At 42.4% G+C, this 18251-nt stretch overlaps 1 protein-coding gene across 2 annotated transcripts in view; it reads left to right on the top strand.

The window, feature by feature from the left end:
• Positions 1 to 18251, top strand: part of LOC141111599 (UPF0462 protein C4orf33 homolog) — a 132160-nt gene that overhangs the window by 48869 nt on the left and 65040 nt on the right. The gene's annotated exons all lie outside the window — the stretch shown is intronic.

Here is an 18251-nt window from a genome sequence, read left to right on the forward strand (position 1 = left end):
TTTGGGGGGGTTTGAACTGTCCTGGCATTTTATGCACAACATTAGAAGCTTATGTCGCACATCACCCACTCTTCTAACCACTTGAAGACAAAGCCCCTTCTGACACTTTTTGTTTACATGAAAACGCTTTTTTTTGCTAGAAAATTACTTTGAACCCCCAAACATTATATCATTTTTTTAAAGCAAAGGCCCTACAGATTAAAATGGTGGGTGTTGCAATTTTTTTTTTTCACACGGTATTTGCGCAGCGGTTCTTCAAATGCAATTTTTTGGGAAAAAAACACACTTTTTAAAATTTTAATGCACTAAAACATATTGCCCAAATGTTTGATGAAATAAAAAAGATGATCTTTGGCCGAGTACTTGGATACCAAACACGGCATGCTTTAAAATTGCACACAAACGTGCAGCGGCGACAAACTACATATGTTATTAAAAGCCTTTAGAATCCTTTACAGGTTACCATTTTAGATTTACAGAGTAGGTCTACTGCTAAAATTGCTGCCCTCGATCTGACCTTAGCGGTGATAGCTCACATGCATGGTGCAATAGCTGTTTACCGATGACACCAGACTGGTGCTTGCGTTCTCCTTTGCACGTGAGCACGGGGGGGGGGGACAGGGGTGCTTTTTTTTAATTATTATTTATTTTGCTTTTTTTTTTTTTTTTTTTTTTTTAAACTGTTCCTTTTCATATATTTATTTTTATTTATTTTTTTATCATACTTATTGTTATCTCAGGGAATGGAAATATCCCCCATGATAGAAATAGGTGGTGACAGGTACTCGTTTTTTTTTTTTTTTTTTGAAGTGCGGTCTGTTAGACCCTAGATCTCTCTCCTCCTGCCCTCAAAGCATCTGACCACGCCAAGATCAGTGTGATAAAATGCTTTCCCTATTTCCCAATGGCGCTGTTTATATCATAAATGCCCGTAGCTTACGATTTCTTAGGCCATAGAGATGATTGGAGCCGTTCTGGTCTCCGATCAGCTCTGTGGTCAGCTGGTGGAACCACCTTCTGCGTTCTCGGGTTCCCTGTTGGGACAGGAGAGCCCGAGAAAACTATGGAAGACGGTGGGAGGGGGGGCTGCTGTTAAAGCAGTCTAGAGACTAATTAGCCGCTAGGATTGCTTTTACATGAAAGCCAACCGCTGGCTGAAAAGAATGATACCAAGATGATACCTAAACCTGCAGGCATCATTCTGGTATAACCACTCAAAGTCCAGCAACATACCAGTACGTTGCTTGTCCTTGTTGGGCATATATTGTGATGTTCTCTTTTTCATGCAGCCTGTGGGCTGAACAAAAAAAAGAGATTGATCGGTGGGTATGCCCACCATTAGAATACCGCCCTCCATCCACCCACTTCTAATGATGGGCATACAGGCACCATTTTTGTTTTAACTATGGTGGTGAAATCACCTCCTACAGCGCTGGAGTCACTGATTTACGTATTGTGAGAAAAAAACGGTGTTGCTGTCAAGATAAATAAATCAGTGATGCAGCTAAATGGCGTACCTGCTAAGCAAATGATGGTTAACAATAAAACAAAGTATCATTACAGTTTAACAGTAAGACATACATACCTGCAAAGCAAATACAATAAAACATAGTAAAAATAAAACATTAACTAAATATGTGCCTAAAAATATACCGACACATGGGGGCAATTTGCCCCTAATGTTAGGAGCAAATCGCTCCTCCACCCCCATGCTTCGGCATATATGCTGTTTTTTTTTAACTGTGATGGTGAAATCACTTACTACAGTGCTGGGGTCACAGCTTTACGTATCGTTGGAGCAAACGCTGTTGCTGTCAGAATAAATAAACCCGTGCTGGTGTACCTGCTAAGAAAACGATGGTTAACAATAAAACAAAGTAACATTACATATAGCAGTAAGACACAATAAATACAAATACAAAAAAACATAATAAAAATAAAACATTACAGTTCTAAAATACAGTAACAATAGAGAGAGAACAATAGATATAGAACAATAGAGCGAACATAAGAGAGAGGAAAAATAAAACCACAACTATTTTTGGCTTTTTGTTTTTGTGGGTTTTTTTTTTTTTGCACTTTTATATAAACTGTAAACGTTCCACATTAGGGTCTCTCAAAATGTGATGGCCATCTCATCTTTCGAGACCCTGTGTAAGTGTGCCCTAGGACTGTGCTATGCTGTACCCTACGCTAATACTCCACTAGTGCGTGGTAGTGTTTGAAACATTCACCAATGCAAAGACCAGGTTGATCAGGACAGGAGGGGACAATAAAATCGTGTGTCACGCCTATATCCGCGCTTTCTACAGACACGACATCTTTGGGGATTTCTTTGGGTAGGGGTACCAGTGAGGAAATACGGAAAATGCCACAGCACCACCTGGAAACAGAAGGGCTGTGATGATCTCTTCCTGCAATCTAAGGAAGGATCCAGTTTGTCCTGAAGCTTTGTATAGCACATAAGCATTCAGCAGAGCTAATTGGAATAAATATACAGACACTTTTTTTATACCAGCGTCTGGCCTTACGGGCAATTGGGTACGGCGCCAACAACTGGTCGTTGAGGTCCACCCCTCCCATATTAAGGTTATATTCGTGGATACAGAGGGGTTTCTCCATAACACCAGTCGCCGTTTGAATTTGGACCGTCGTGTCTACGCGAAGGGAGGACAGAATGAAAACTCTCTTATTATTCCTCCACTTCACAGCGAGCAAATTATTACACTTCAAGCAAGCTCTCTCCCCCAGCTTAAGACGGGAATCTACAAGCCGCTGGGGTAAGCTCTGGCGATTAGATCGCACTGTGCCACATGCGCCAATTCCATGATCAAACAAGTGACTAAAAGTGGCACGCTCGTGTAATAATTGTCCACATACAAGTGGTACCCCTTTCCGAATAAGGGTGACACCAAGTCCCACACAATCTTACCAGCGCTCCCTATGTAGTCTGGGCAGTTCTCCGGCTCTACGGAACTATGTCTTCCCTTGTAAGCCATGAAACTATACGTATAGCCTGTTGCCCTGTCACAGAGCTTATACATCTTGATCCCTTATCTGGCACCCTTGCTGGGAAGATACTGTTTGAATGACAAGCGGCCAGAAAACATAATCAGGGACTCATCAACGCAGACAACTTGATCGGGCGTAATCAAGGCTGCAAACTGCGCGTTGAAGTGGTTTAGGAGGGGCTGAGTTTTGTACAGCCGATCGTATTCAGGGTCACCCCGAGAACGACAGAGTTCATTGTCATTGAAATGCAAGATCTGCTCGTATCGTGTCCTGGTCATGGAGGCAGAGAACAAGGGCATCTGGTGAATTGGGTCAGTGGACCAATATGACCGCAACTCACTTTTTTTAGTTATGAGGAGGGATAAGCCCAGGAAGGTCTTAAATTCGAAGAACGTGATAGGTCTCCAATCTCTGGCAAGGCTCAACTGGGGTAAAGCGGTGATGAATTGACCAGCATACAAATTGATTTGGTCCACAATAGATCTATAGAGATTTTTCAGGAAAAACAGCGAATAAAAACCAAGGGACATAAAATCAACTGTTTCCACCTGAATTACGGGTTGCCCAGTGAATGGGAAAAGTATGGGTGCTGCGGAAGTGGTGGGCTCCCAATTCAGATTGGCAAATGCAACAGGAAGGGCACTATGGGCTCGACGGGCCTGTCTTTGTCTTCTTGGAGGCTGCGGGACACTAGTTGTGCTAAGCCACCTCACCAGCTTGAACTGCACTTATGGGACTTGCCATGTCACCATGTGTTACTGCAGTGCTGGATGTACGACAAGGATGTACTAGGCTGCTGGTGCTTGTCAGTTCACCAGAAGGATGAGCGGCACTAGTACTGGCTCTCTGCTCCATACGAGAGCCCTGCAGTTCTTGCACCTCAACAACAGCAAAAGAATGGGGTCCGGTATGCCTGACCTTGGCAGGGACCACTACTCCATCGTCAGAGCTATCTGTCAGGGTGCCACTGCTGTCTACAGGTTCGTATTCTGAGCCTTAATCTGACAGATGGGTGAGTTCCTCTTCACTCTCATCTGTCATGCTCAGAAACATGTAGGCCTCTTCACTAGTGTACCTTCGATTGGACATTTTGGCCTCTAAATTTACTGGTACACTAGTGCGACTCACAGGAAAAAAGATTACCTGACTGTCAGCGACTGCTTCAAACGCTACCAAAAAAACTGTTAGCGTTTGCAGGGATCAGGCCTGACTCTGCGAATGCTGCAGTTATGTGTTTAGTGTTTTGTAAGTGACAGTGATCGATTGATACTGCACTGGGCGGAGGGGCTAAACGCAGGTGCTAGCAGGTATCTGGGCTGATCCCGCTAACGCTGCATTTTTGGGAACCCTAAACTATTGGGGACGCTAATATAGTTCTGATCAGGTCAAAGATATCGATCCGTTCAGACACTATACTACCAAGGGAGGTGTATGGTGTATGCATGGGTGTTATCGCTACTGGCACTAATCTGACGCTGCCTGGGGCGATGCAGACCCTGACTGGCGCTAAAACCCACTGGGTGATCAGGGGGTTAAACCTTTATTGGGTAATATATGGCGGGTACCCTGACTATAAAAAACTAACCAGCATCACCCGTAACATTTGGATATCCTCTCTCCTCGCTCTGGAACGGAAAAGAGTTCCATGAAAGGAGATGACATCACTTCCCCTGCCTGTGTTTCCACTTACACAGGCAGGGGAGGATTTAATTCCTCAGAACCGATCACCAGGTCCAGGCCAGAAATCGGGGGCCTGGGGATTGATCAGTTCTGAAATGAATCCGAACGTCGCGCCCGACGTAAGGTAATGTTGCTTTGCCCACCAGTGCCATTCTGCCGCAGTAAAACTGCGGCGGCTGGTCAGGAAGCGGTTAAACATACTGTAACTGTGTTTTAAAGGGCCAGTCCATCCACACCTGATATTTTGGTTTTTGGTACAAACTACCAAGTTAAATCATCTTAAAGTGGAGTTCCAGCCTGTATTAAAAAAAAATTAAAAGTTAGCAGCTATAAATACTGTAGCTGCTGACTTTTACTATAAGGACACTTACATGTCAAGGGAGCCCACGATGTCTGCACACAAAACCGACCCGTTCATTGGCTTCAGGTGCAGGCGCCGGCATCCTTACTAAGGGAAACAAGAAGTGCAGCCTTACGACTTCACAGCCCATTTCCTACTGCGCATCCACGATTCACGCTGCGCTTTCTGAATGGTCCCGCTGTCTTCTGGGACCTGTGTATGTCTCCCAGAACGCAGCGGAGAAAGGAGGAGGGGCTGTAAATGACATAGGTCGCTGCGGCGCCCTTACACAGAAGTCGGAGTGTACCTGTGTAGCGGGTGTCTAACCCTATAATCCATTACCCCGCCAAGCTGGCAGGAACAATGTACACAGGCTTTCCAGCTTGTTAGGGAGAGCTGCCTGCCAGGGGATTTTTCACCCCCTCTCCTTCATCCTGTTTCACTGACTGTTCATTTTGTAGCCTCCCTGTGCCCCTATTGACAGGAAGAAGTAAGCCAATTAAAAGCACAGTTACAGCAGCCAATCAGAGAGACTGTACTAAGCTGCAGGAGGCAGCTGCAATGAATTCTGGGACATGCAGTTCCCTCACCAAGTGGCTCTATAGCCTGGTATTCAGGAAGGAACTACAAAAAGCCCAGGATGCTCTGTGACAGTAAAGTAAAGACTCCATTCTGTGACCTGAGGAAAAGTCAGTCAGCCTTGAGGGAGGGAAGAGACCAGACCTGAGGGAGAGATGCTGTCTCTCAGATGATCTCTGCGCGATTCAGGCCTCCACTGCCAGTTGGGACGTCCAGCCTGAGAAAAGGGGATCCCAGGTGTATATCGAGGCACACCGACAGTGAATCGTTCCAGTGTGAGGTGACCAGTTGGGTTGCCAAGAGAGCCTGTCTGTCCTGGGGTGTTCGTTTGGGCCCTGATCGCAGGATTTGGTGAGAGGGCATTTCTGCCCATCTGAAGGGAACAGAGAGGCTGCACTACAGAAGGAGTTATTTGAACGCTGTATACAGACATGATTGCATGAAGCTGAGGTTAGCTCCTTATTCGGCCAACTTCTTATTCAGGTTGGATCTTTATTTGCAAAAGTGATTATTTACTAAATCATCTGCAACGTTTATAATAAAATGGTGAACTTTAACCACTTCATTACCCATGTATAATCATATGACGTCCGCAGGTGGAATCTCCCATCCTGGGTGGCTGTCATATGACATCCTCGGCTTCCCAGCAGTATAGGGTGTGCACGTGGACGTGGATCTGTGTGTTCCTAGTATATAGGAACACTGATCGTTCTCCTCAGTCCCATCCCCCCACAGTTAGAATCACTCCCTAGGGAACACATTTATACCCTTGATCGCCCCCTATTGTTAACCCCTTCCCTGCCAGTGACATTTATACAGTAATCAGTGCATATTTATAGCACTGAACGCTGTGTAAATGTCACTGGTCCCCAAAATAGTGTCAAAAGTGTCCGATCTGTCCGCCGCAATGTCACAGTCACGATAAAAATCGCAGATCGCCACCATTATGTGTAAAAAAAAAAAAAAAAATTTATAAAAACTAATAAAAATGACATAAATCTTTCCCCTATTTTGTAGGCGCTATAACTTTTGCGCAAAACAATCAATATACGGCCCAAACTGAGGAAAAAATATCATTTTTTTTTTTTTAAATTGGGATATTTATTATAGCAAAAAGTTAAAAATATTGTGTTTTTTTTTTTTTTAATTTGCCGCTTTATTTTTGTTTATAGCGCAAAAAACGAACTGCAGAGGTGATCAAATACCACCAAAAGAAAGCGCTATTTGTGAGGAGAAAAAATGATAAAATCTTATATGGGAACAGTGTAGCATGACCGCGCAATTGTCATTCAAAATGTTACAGCGCTGAAAATTGGCCTGGGCAGGAAGGGGGTGAAAATGCCCTGTATTGAAGTGGTTAACAACAATTCTGTCTCCCTAACCGCCATGTATTTAATGGGGTAATTCTGAATAAATAACTTTTTCTATATGAAAACCATCTTGACTCACCCAAATGCCACTTGTTTTATACTCATTGGGGATCCTACTATATAGGTGTAGCACTAACTCATGATGGAGCTGCTCGTTTAAGCGGGTCTGTTACCTTCACTTTGCTTCCCTCTGTTTCACCGGCATCGGGTCTAGGGGTTCCGTTGAGTTTACTGCTGGACGACACACACACCAACACTGGAGTACATTTTCAATGCTTTATTGAACAGTCAAACTTTAGGAAGTAGCAGGAAAGAGACGGAAAAGGAAACTCTCAGGAGAAACTTAAATATCTTCTTGCAAAATCTTAGCAACAAATGTCCCGAAAGAATTCAGATAACTATGTGGAATGCGTTCCCCTCATGGGACACACTCTTTGCTCGTCTGGATAGGCCTCTCTCACCGGTCTAGCAGCCAGTATGCAGCACGAATCTAAAGTCTCTGCCACAGACTTATTTGGGGGGGTAAATCTGCACGATCCTCTGCCACAGGATGTATCACATCTTCTGCAGTGAACAGTCAGTCACAGTGCCTGAACCTTTAAGCCAAACCGGCGACACTATGCTGTATGGTTACTTCTTTTGGATACGTCCTCCAGCCGAGTCACCAGGCCCCTCTATAGACCAGCACACTGCGTGATCTCTCCAAGACGGGTCCTCCCCTGGGATCTCCTCGGCTGTCCAGCTTCGTCACACAGGACCAACAGCTCAGGACCATTCCTCGGCCGCGGTGGTAGGCCCCAGACAAGCCTCTAGACCCACCCCTGCGCCCAGGGCCGTCTTTAATATTGATTGGACCCTGGGCAAACATTTTCTTGGGCCCCCCCATGCAATTTCACTCTCCATCTGCTCTGAGACATACAATAAATAGCAGCTAGACTTAAAATCAGTTTACTGTATCAGATCAGGCAGCAATTGTGATTGATTGCCAGTGGTTACAGCATATCATTACTGCTTACTGACTGGTTGCTAGAGGTTACAGCACACATTACGGCTCACTGATTAGTTGCTAGAAGTTACAGCACATGATTTCTGCTTGTTAATTGGTTGCTAGAGATTACTGTACAGTAATACTGCTCACTGATTGGTTGCTAGAGGTTACAGCACATTGTCTCCTCACTGCAGAGGGGCATGATATACATGTGAATGCCACCTTTATTTACATATCAATGCCCACGGCCGCAGCTATTTACTTATGAATGCCACCGCTATTTACATATAAATGCCGGTTATTTACATGTAAACACAGGGGTCTGCAGGTGAGTCATCTGTACACAACAATAGGGCAGAGCTGGGCAGCATTAGTACCAGCACTTCACACTGAGATATCGGGACACAGCACAGGACTAAAACTTCAAGGTACAAGGGAATTTAAACTGGGATAGTTGGCTGCTTTTGGGTGGGCCCCACAACAATCACAGGGCCCAGGGCAGCTGCCCCTTTTGCCCTGCCTTAAAGACGGCCCTGCCTGCACCGTAGAATCGTGGGCCTCCCGATCGGAGGACCACGAGGTAGCTCCTTAACGCATACCTGTCGGCCAGGAAGGCCAGCAGGTGGCTGCAAAACGACCCTTAGAACATGGCGTCTGTCCCATAAATACCCTCGCCCAGAATGCAACTCGGAGGACCACCTCCACCGAGCTTGCCTCCGAGACAGAGGAGCATCTATACACTTCGACATGTTGCCCTTCCAACACTACTAATGGTAACAGCGACACCCACCGGTCAGCACGGAAGCACACACAACGTCAGCCAAGCTGGAACAGAGGCGAACTTTTAACCTTCCTAACACACAATTTTACTAAATTTACCTAATCTGCGGTAGATTGTAAATCTACCAGCACTACATAGGGAAGTTCAATTTGGCCCGAGCCAAGTGATATAAATCCTAAAATATGGCACCCTGACAGCCCTTCATTTAAATGGGAAATTTTGAATAAGAAGCCAAGCTATTCCTATTTGAAAACCATCTTGACTCACCCAAATTCCGCTTGTTTTATACTTATTGGGCATCCTACTATATATACAAAACAGCTGGTCCAAAAGATTTGTGCACCCTCTCTTTAGGTACCATCACTGCCCCAGGAGTACCTTCAATGTGCAAAAGCTGCTACTTTAAATGAAACGATATATATAAAAGTATTTACAATATAGGTTAAAGTAAATAGTAGCGCTGATTAAATAAACAATATAAAATCCGTGAACCCAGTGACAGGTGATAGTGATTAAACCTCATACATTAGTAAACAAATAAAAAATCAAGTCCGTGATAAAACACTCCCCTTTGGTTATTCACTCACCAAATAACGATGCCTGGCACTCTCATGCTTTGCAAACCAGCATTAACTCTTAAAGCGGGTTAAGCATCCAATGATATCCAGACGTGACATCCAATATCATGGATTCTCCATACATAAAAAACAAAGGTGCTCCAATAGTGTAGTATCGTTATGAAAACTGTATTTCTATTATAAAGCTTCAAACATTGCACTAGCATGAGATAAGATCAACTAAAGCATAGCAACATCCATTTGCAACAGCAAGTACTGGCAAAGTGTGGACACAGCGGACACAGCATATGTGAACTGAACCTCACCGAGAGATTGTGCTCCTCCGAACGTCACTTCCTGTATAGCATCAAGCATTAACAACTGGTTGCCGTACAGCCAACGTCCCAACATTTTGTCATCACGACATACTCACGGGATTGGCTGTAAGCGGAAGACAACCTACAGCGCATGTGCTAGCAGCGTGTCCCGGCAACCACAATACAACCAGCACTTCCTCTGCTTATATTTATATTGCGGGATACAACATCAATTACAATTAGCACATAGGTATATAAAAATTAAAGAATATGAGCCCAGGTTCACACTGAGCTGTGGGAATGAAGCCGTGCGAGTTCAGATGAACTTGCAGGATTTCACTCCTGCATGTCAGTCCCGATTTCGGCCGTGATTCTGACACTCCCGCATGTCAGTCCAGGTTTCTGCACAGATGTCAATGTAAATCGCAGCCCGAAATCTCAAAAAGTAGTACAGCTTTTACTACTTTTTGAAATCAGTGCGGCGCCACACCGATTAGGACGGTACCATTCCCGGCAATTGCCGCCGATTTGGCATATCAAATCGTACCAATGTGAACCAGGGCTAATGTATAGGCGATTCCACTACTACTAATCACTGGATCATTGCATATACACCAAATACATGAATATGCATGAACCAAAAAATAAAATAAATAAGAATATATAAAAAATATAATATAAAACGTGTAAACTAACCCAGTACTTATTAATCAGTTATACAGCATAGGAACCCATTACTCAACAATCCCATCAACTTAAAAATAATTTATAAAGCAATAGATCTCCAGCTCAATATTTAACCCTCTAGGAGAAAGGCTCTTTAATAAGAATATCCACTTGGTTTTTCTTTAAGATAAATCCCGTACACGATTGGACTCCCTCCATGATGAAAACACAGAATTGTAATAGTGTGGGATCTTGATTGTGCTTTTCCTTAAAACGAAGTGACACACCTTGGGTTTTCATATCCCTTTTTGATATTAGCAAGGTGTTCAGCAACACAGATTTTGAGGAGTCTTTTAGCTTTAAAGATCTCACATCAGGACAATTTCATTCATTTTTTATTTAAAACATCCTGGTTTCATTGATGGACTGTTTAATCACAGACTTCTTTTATTCATTTACTAATGTATGAGGTTTAATCACTATCACCTGTCACTGGGTTCACTGATTTTATATTGTTTATTTAATCAGTGCTACTATTTACTTTAACCTATATTGTAAATACTTTTATATGTCATTTTATTTAAAGTAGCAGCTTTTGCACATTAAGGGTACTCCTGGTGCAGTGGTGGTACCTAAAGAGTGGGTGCACAGATCTTTTGGATCAGCTGTTTTGTATATATAGTAGGGTGCCCAATCAGTATAAAACAAGTAGAATTTGGTGAGCCAAGATGGTGTTCATATAAGAATAGCTTGGCTTCTTATTCAGAATTTACCATTGAAATGAAGGGCTGTCAGGGTGCCATTTTTTATGATTTTAGATCACTTGGCTCGGGCCAAATTGAACTTCCCTATATAGTAGGATGCTCAATGAGTATAAAACAAGTGGAATTTGGGTGAGCCAAGATGGTTTTCATATAGAAATAGCTTGGCTTCTTATTCAAAACTTCCCATTGAAATGCATAGCTGCATGGTGTGTCGTTTGGTGCCATATTTTATGATTTATATCACTTGGTTCGGTGAAAATTGAACTTTCCTATATAGTAGGATGCCCAATGAATATAAAACAAGTGGAGTTTGGGTGTGCAAGATGGTTTTCATATAGAAATAGCTTGACTTCTTATTTGGAATTTCCCATTTGAAATGCATGGCTATCATGGTGCCACGTTTGGTGGCTCGGGCCAAATTGAACTTTCCTATATAGTAGGATGCCCAATGAGTATAAAACAAGTAGAATTTGGGTGAGCCAAGATGGTTTTCAAATAGAAAAAGTTAATTATTCAGAATTACCCCTTTAAATACATGGTAGTTAGGCAGACAGAATTGTTGTTAAAGTTCACAATTTTATTATAAACGTTGCAGATGATTGTTTGGTAAATAATCACTTTTGTGAATAAAGATCCAACCTGAATAAGAAGCTGGCCATATAAGGAGCCAACTTCAGCCTCATCATCATTGCTGGTAGTCATCTTGCTGACACTTGTAGTACCACAGGGATAAAGGGATAAGGCTATCCATTTCTGGGACATTGTATACAGACTTTATTGTCCTCTCACCTTGTTGAACAAAACCCTGTCTGTTTCACTTGATAAACTGGGCCAGGAGTTTAAGTGCACCAACGAAAGTGGCTAGCTGAAGACACCAAATCTTATCTTTGCTTCAATAGGACTGAAACTACTAGTGCCATACGGATCCGCACACACATATTCAGGGCTCTGCATATGCATTGGGTGTGTGGCGCAGTTTATCTAAGAACTTAAGCTATTACCTGTTGAATTTGTATAGAGTGTTTAAAGTTGGGCCTGTGGTGTCAGGGGACAGGAGAGAGAGAAGCCTGACACAAAGGGAGACATTCCTCTGCTCTCCTCCTGCCTAGACTCCTGGAGCTAATCTGAGTAAAGATGTAACCAATCCAATTTAAAGTGTCATATTTTGCTTTGTTTACCATTAAAGTGTGCCTCTGCTCTTGGGGACATTCTCAGGTTTGGAATCCCCTGAAAGCAGAATAGAATTGTGAGCTATATTGCCCTTAAATCTCATTTATTGCTCTTTAGTTGATTACCCGAATATATATTGTTACTGTTCTTTTATTCTTCCACAGAAATATTGTGGTAAAGACAATCTCTGTGTTTTATCATAACGTGTGTGTTTCTCATTGTCGTTGAACTTACATTATTGCCAGGTGTGCCAGAGGGGGCTGAAGCTGTTATTGGGGTTGAGAGGCAGAATAACAGACTGAACTAAATTAAGCAGCTCCTACGGGGGTTACGCTACACCTGTTTTTGACAGGTATCCACTCCCCCCCCCCCCTCCCCCAAAAGGTGCCAAACGTGGCACCGGAGGGGGGGGGGATGCAGATAAGTGGAGCTTACACTTGTGGGTGGAACTCTGCTTTAACCTTTTCTTGTTTCTTTGAAGGATTGTAGCAAGCTCTCCATGCTTGTGTTCCCAGGTCTGTACATCTGCTTTAGCAATTACAATAGTATGTTGGTTCTTGGTCCTGATATGTACAGTATATGCTGCAATTCACGTGGTGTCCCGAATACTAAAGCACCCCTAATACTTAATCGTCCTCCTGCAAGTGTCAGTAGTTTTTTGCTGGCATGCTGCATTTTCAGTTCATGCAAGGTGACTTAAAGGCTGGGAATGTCAGCAGCTGGAAAATAGAAATGCCTCATTCAGCAAAATGAGAGGACAAATTACCAGTAGAAAGGGAGTTTCAATAACTGATATGCACCTAAAATAACAAGGTAATTTAAACCTGCTGTGTAAACTTAACTATACATGGTTCAAATCTCGGCTGCTTCAGCAGGAACTGGCTGAGATCCGAACCATGTATGGGCAGGCTGAATGTACCAAGTTGATCGATCGATAGCTGCTGAGTTTTAGGCTCGGTTCACACTGCATGCCAATGCAGCTCACAGCAGGCGTCCTGGTTCACTGTTTCAGGTCCGATTTCAGCCCAAATTTTGGGTTGAATTCGGACCTGAGACGGACCAAAAGACGTACAGGGCTCCTGTGCCAATTTGCTCGGGAGCCGCATCGGAGATATGTGAACCAGCTCCATAGAGAGCCGGTCACATTCTCCTGCTATTGGGAATTGGGTGCGGAGATCCCGCATCCAATTCACAATAGTGTGAACCCGGCCTTAATGTTTTATGAAGACGCCTGGAGCGCCTCTTTAAAGTAGCCCTAGTTTAAAGTCCTAATAAAGCTTCAGCTTAAAAAAAAAAAGAAAATGTTATACTTACCTGCTCTGTGCAGTGGTTTTGCACACAACAGCCCTGATCCTCTTCTTCTTGGGTCCGCCAGTGCTCCTACTCCCTCCCCCTGGACCAGTGCCCCAATAGCAAGCTGCTTGCTATAGGGACACTGATGCGTACTCGCTCCCAAGTCCTGCTCTATGTGTTCATAAGACACATAGAGCCGCTGTTCGGCCCTGCTCCCTGCTCTCTCCTCATTGGCTCATTGGCTGTGAGAGAGACCCGGAACACCCGAGGCTCCTGTGTACATGGCTGGATCGAGAGGGGGCTCAGGTGAATATCTGGAGGGGGGGTGTGGTAGGGGCAACACACAGAAGGTTTTTTACCTTCATGCACAGAATGCATGAAGGTGTAAAAACCTTCAGCCTTTACAACCACTTTAAGCTATGTTTTTCATGTTCAGTACATGCTAATCATTGTGTAAGTGTAAGGCTTTGTTTACACCGTCATGTTTTAAAACATGGATTGTAAAGCAAAATTGCACATGTGTTATAAGAAGCGATGTTATTCAATGAGGCTTTTCAGAACTGTGCTCTGTGGTTTGAAAAATGAGGCATGTCCATCTTCCTGTGTATTTACATGCGCTGTTATTGCCAATAGACAACACACGTTAAAAAGAAAGACAAAAGCAGACGGATAGCTGTGAACATTACCTAACAATTAGATGTAATTATTACCTGTCACAGATATCACAGTTCTGACAATCAAAACTACAAACTACCGCGCTACAGAAAATGAAACAATATATAAAAACCCAATGTGTCCCATGAAGTGCTATGCTAAATAACCCCCAGCGGCTATACTACAATAGCCCTCAAAACGTGTAATTATATGAGAACAGTGAGTAACCACAAACTCTTATAGGTACAGTGCTAAAAAAAATAAAAATACTAGTCCCACAGTCCAATAAGTGTAACACCACCTTACATAAATAAAGAAAATAATGTAGCAATATTATACGTAATATACGTATTGGCAAACAAATCTGGTGCTTTAGAGCTAAATACTGTGTACATCTCATGAGAAGTTCAGTGCAAGTATTGAATGAAAAATGACTCTGAGAAAAGTATTAATCCTCAATCCAAAACACCCAATGAAACTTCAATTAGACGTAAGGTCCTGCTGTGATCCTTTTACCACACCTCTGGAATCACACTCACCAAAAGTGTATGCCTATCCTGCCACAGATTAGGCAAACACAACTTGCATTTATTTATCCTTTACAAGTATCTGTGGCAATAATCCCCCACTACTCTTTCCATTGGCAGGCTTTCATAACCCAGATAGATGGATTGAAAAAAAAGCTCACATAGTGTAATACCACAAATTAAATTTTATTAAAATTGTTAAAAACATACAAAAATGAAAAACGGGCAAGCACATCTCTTAGTAGTGTGGCTGAGCTGGAAATAAACCGAAACAAGAAACAAGAGAACCTGCTGGCCATTCTGCTCCTCTGGCTTATACAATCTAGAACAGGCTTAGATCTCCTACCAACTCAGCTGACAGCATTAGGTTCTGTTCTTACGTGTTTCGTCATCGGTGGACATGGCAACTGCAGATCCAACAGAGGCTAAGATGACAGTTTTTTGGCTGTAAATGATAGTTTAGTCTCACTTTAACGGAACAAACTGAAGACAGAAGCTGAATGATCACCAAGCACAGCTACTCCATATTCTGTCTGCTATAGTTTTAGTAAATTCCTGCATTGTATATTTTCTATTCATTTTAGGAGAAGTCTGATGAGCGAAAAGACAAAATAGTTAAATCTAGCTTAGTGTTATTGTCCGTGTGAGTGTTACTTTACATTTACTTTACTTTACCGTAGGGACCCTAAGAAGAAGTTTTCTTGCTTCTGCCCCAGTCTGATGCTGGAACTCCCACTGCTTCCGCACAATACAGTCAGTGCACCTGTTGTCACACAGGAATGGGGTGGTATGCACAACTCTGTATGTTGCAAATTAGACTGATCATATGTGCTGGATAATTGCTGCATACACAGCTGTGTTTAGTACATTTTCAACCACATCAATTACCTTTATTTTCACTGTATACAGTCACTGACATTCAGATATTTATTAGCATGATTTTCATTTGCCTTTGTTCAATGAAAAGTTTCCAAATATAAGAGGTAAAGTGTTCACTTACTTGAGTTATCGAAGTAAGCCTAAATACTTATCAGTTTATTAGCAGAGATTAGCAAATCTGCCTGATTATATTTGCCAAGGGTTCATTGAATCATGTTTGAAATTCAGCAAATCTAAATTTAGCAACAAATTCTATTGAAGTCTAAGGTAGGCTAAAAATCCTATCCGTAAATTCTGGCCATTTTTAGGGAAAATAGGCAAACTGGCAGCAAATAAGGCATGAAAAGCTGGGAACTGCCATGAAGGACATGTACCACTGCATGTACCACTGCAGTAAAAAAAAAAAACACCATACAGAGAGAGGAGGATCATTTCAAGCAAAATTGAGGGCAACAATAAAAGTACACTAATCTTTTAACCACTTAACCCCCAGGCCGATTCTAACATTTCTCATATACATGTAAAAATTATATATATCTATAATATGATAGATTTTTTTTTTTGGGCAGAAACCCTATAGAATAAAATGGTGGGTGTAATTTTTTTAATGTTAAATGGGGACAATTTGGTCTGTTTTCAGGCTAGCTGGTAAGTGTGCTGGGAAACTTTTGTTTGTGAGTGCAATTTTTTTATGCCATGTGGTATTTTTGCAGCTGTTTTTCAAACGCAAATGATGAATTTTAGTGATCACAAACACAATAGAATACCCAATTTTGGTAAAATATAAAAGATGATGTTATGCCCAGTAAATAGATACTTATCATGTCATGCTTAAAAATTGCATATGCCCGTGGAATGGCGCCAAACTACGGTACTTACAAATCTCAATAGGCGATGCTTTAAAAGCCTTTACCAGTTTAGAGTTGTATAGGAAGTCTGGTGCTAGAATTATTGCTCTCGCTCTGACATTTGTGACAATACCTTGCATGTGTGGTGCCATTACTGTTTACATATGCTTGCGGGATCTACATGTGCGTTTGCTTTTGCAGTAAGCACGGGTGTAGGGGGGCGTTTAAACATTTTTTTTTTTATTATTATTTTATTTTTTTTAAAATTAACACTATCTTTTTTTTTTCGACTTAATTTGCTATCAGAAAGATGAACAACATCCCTCCTGATAGGATGAGCTCTATCAGGTCCTCTTTCTGGATCCCAGATCTCTCCTCTTGCCTCTAAAGCATTTGATCAAACCATGATCGGTTTGAACTGATGCTGTACCAGCTGGTAACAAACAGATCAAAACGAGAGGTGACCAAATCCTCGTTTCTTCCAGTTTCTAAATTTACACAAGAGGGGCTGGAACTTTTGTTCCTTCCACCTAGTCGCTTGTTACCGGGTTCCCCAATCTGACGAGAGAGGCCAGTAAAGGCATAGTCAGAACCCAGGGGTTTGCATCAGGGTACAATCACAGACGGTTCCACAATAAAATAGGATTACAAGGTGCCACATGGTATACAACAGTAAGGCTGCATGCAACATGGCAGTCATAGACTTGCAGAAACAAGTGAGTAAAGCAGAAAAAAAATCGACATTGAGAATTGAGATTGCTCTTCAATAAAAAAAGATAAGGAAATATCTCCTGTATCCCCCACGGAACTGGACTTAAAAACTCAAAGAATCACAAAGGGGGTGAGTGGTGAGGGATGGAATAACCAAAAAAAACCCCAAAGAATCGGTAGCTTAGGAAGCTTGAATAGTTTTCAGAAGGGCAATGGGCACCATCTGCAGGAGAAACAAAACCCTTGGTAATTTATTCTTATAATGATAATTCTACCAAACCATGTAAAGGTGGCTTTATTCCATTCTTCCAAAGCCCATTTTATTATTTGAAGCAAGGGAATATAGTTTCCCTTGTACAACTTTGTCAAATCAGAAGTTAGATATATAGCCAAATAGTTTATGGAACTCGTGTTCCACTCGAAAGGAAAGAATTGTATGAGAGCACCAACTATGGCCTGCGGTAAGTACAACGGCAGTATTGTGGACTTGGAGAAATTTATTTTAAAGTTCAGTATAACCCTGAACTCCTTTAGGTCCACCATTAAATTGGGCAGAGTAATCAGCAGATCTTAAATGTAAAAAAAATATATCATCATCATAGGCTGATAGTTTGTGGACAATGAAACCCATAAAAAGCTTGTGTATGTTCAGGTTCCCTCTGACCTTACGAAGCAATGCCGCTATGAGCAGTGCAAATAACAACGAGGATGGGGGCAGCCCTGCCGAGTCTCATTTTTGATCCTATAAGGTCGTGAGAGGGTGCCATTAACCTTAACCCAGGCAGAGGGCGTTCCATATAGAGCTAAAATCCAGTGTAATAATTTGGGTCCAAGACCCAGGGCAGTTGGGGTTTCTTCTAGAAAAATCCAGAATGCCTTTTTGGCATCAGTGGACAGGAATAGACTATATGGGCGTATTTGTTGGGTGTGAACCCAATGAGTCAAATAGAGGGTCCATATTATGTTATCACTAGGTTACATACCCATCGTTGGGTGGAAAGAGGCCTTCAGTGAATTTCAGTTGGTTCTTCAGGATACACTGACACATGTATGGCCAGCTTTAGAGTACAGTTTCCTAACTGACCCTAATCTCTGTCTATGCAGTTTGTCTGCTT

Source organism: Aquarana catesbeiana, linkage group LG01 (genome assembly GCF_042186555.1).
Source record: "Aquarana catesbeiana isolate 2022-GZ linkage group LG01, ASM4218655v1, whole genome shotgun sequence".
Taxonomy (NCBI): domain Eukaryota; kingdom Metazoa; phylum Chordata; class Amphibia; order Anura; family Ranidae; genus Aquarana; species Aquarana catesbeiana.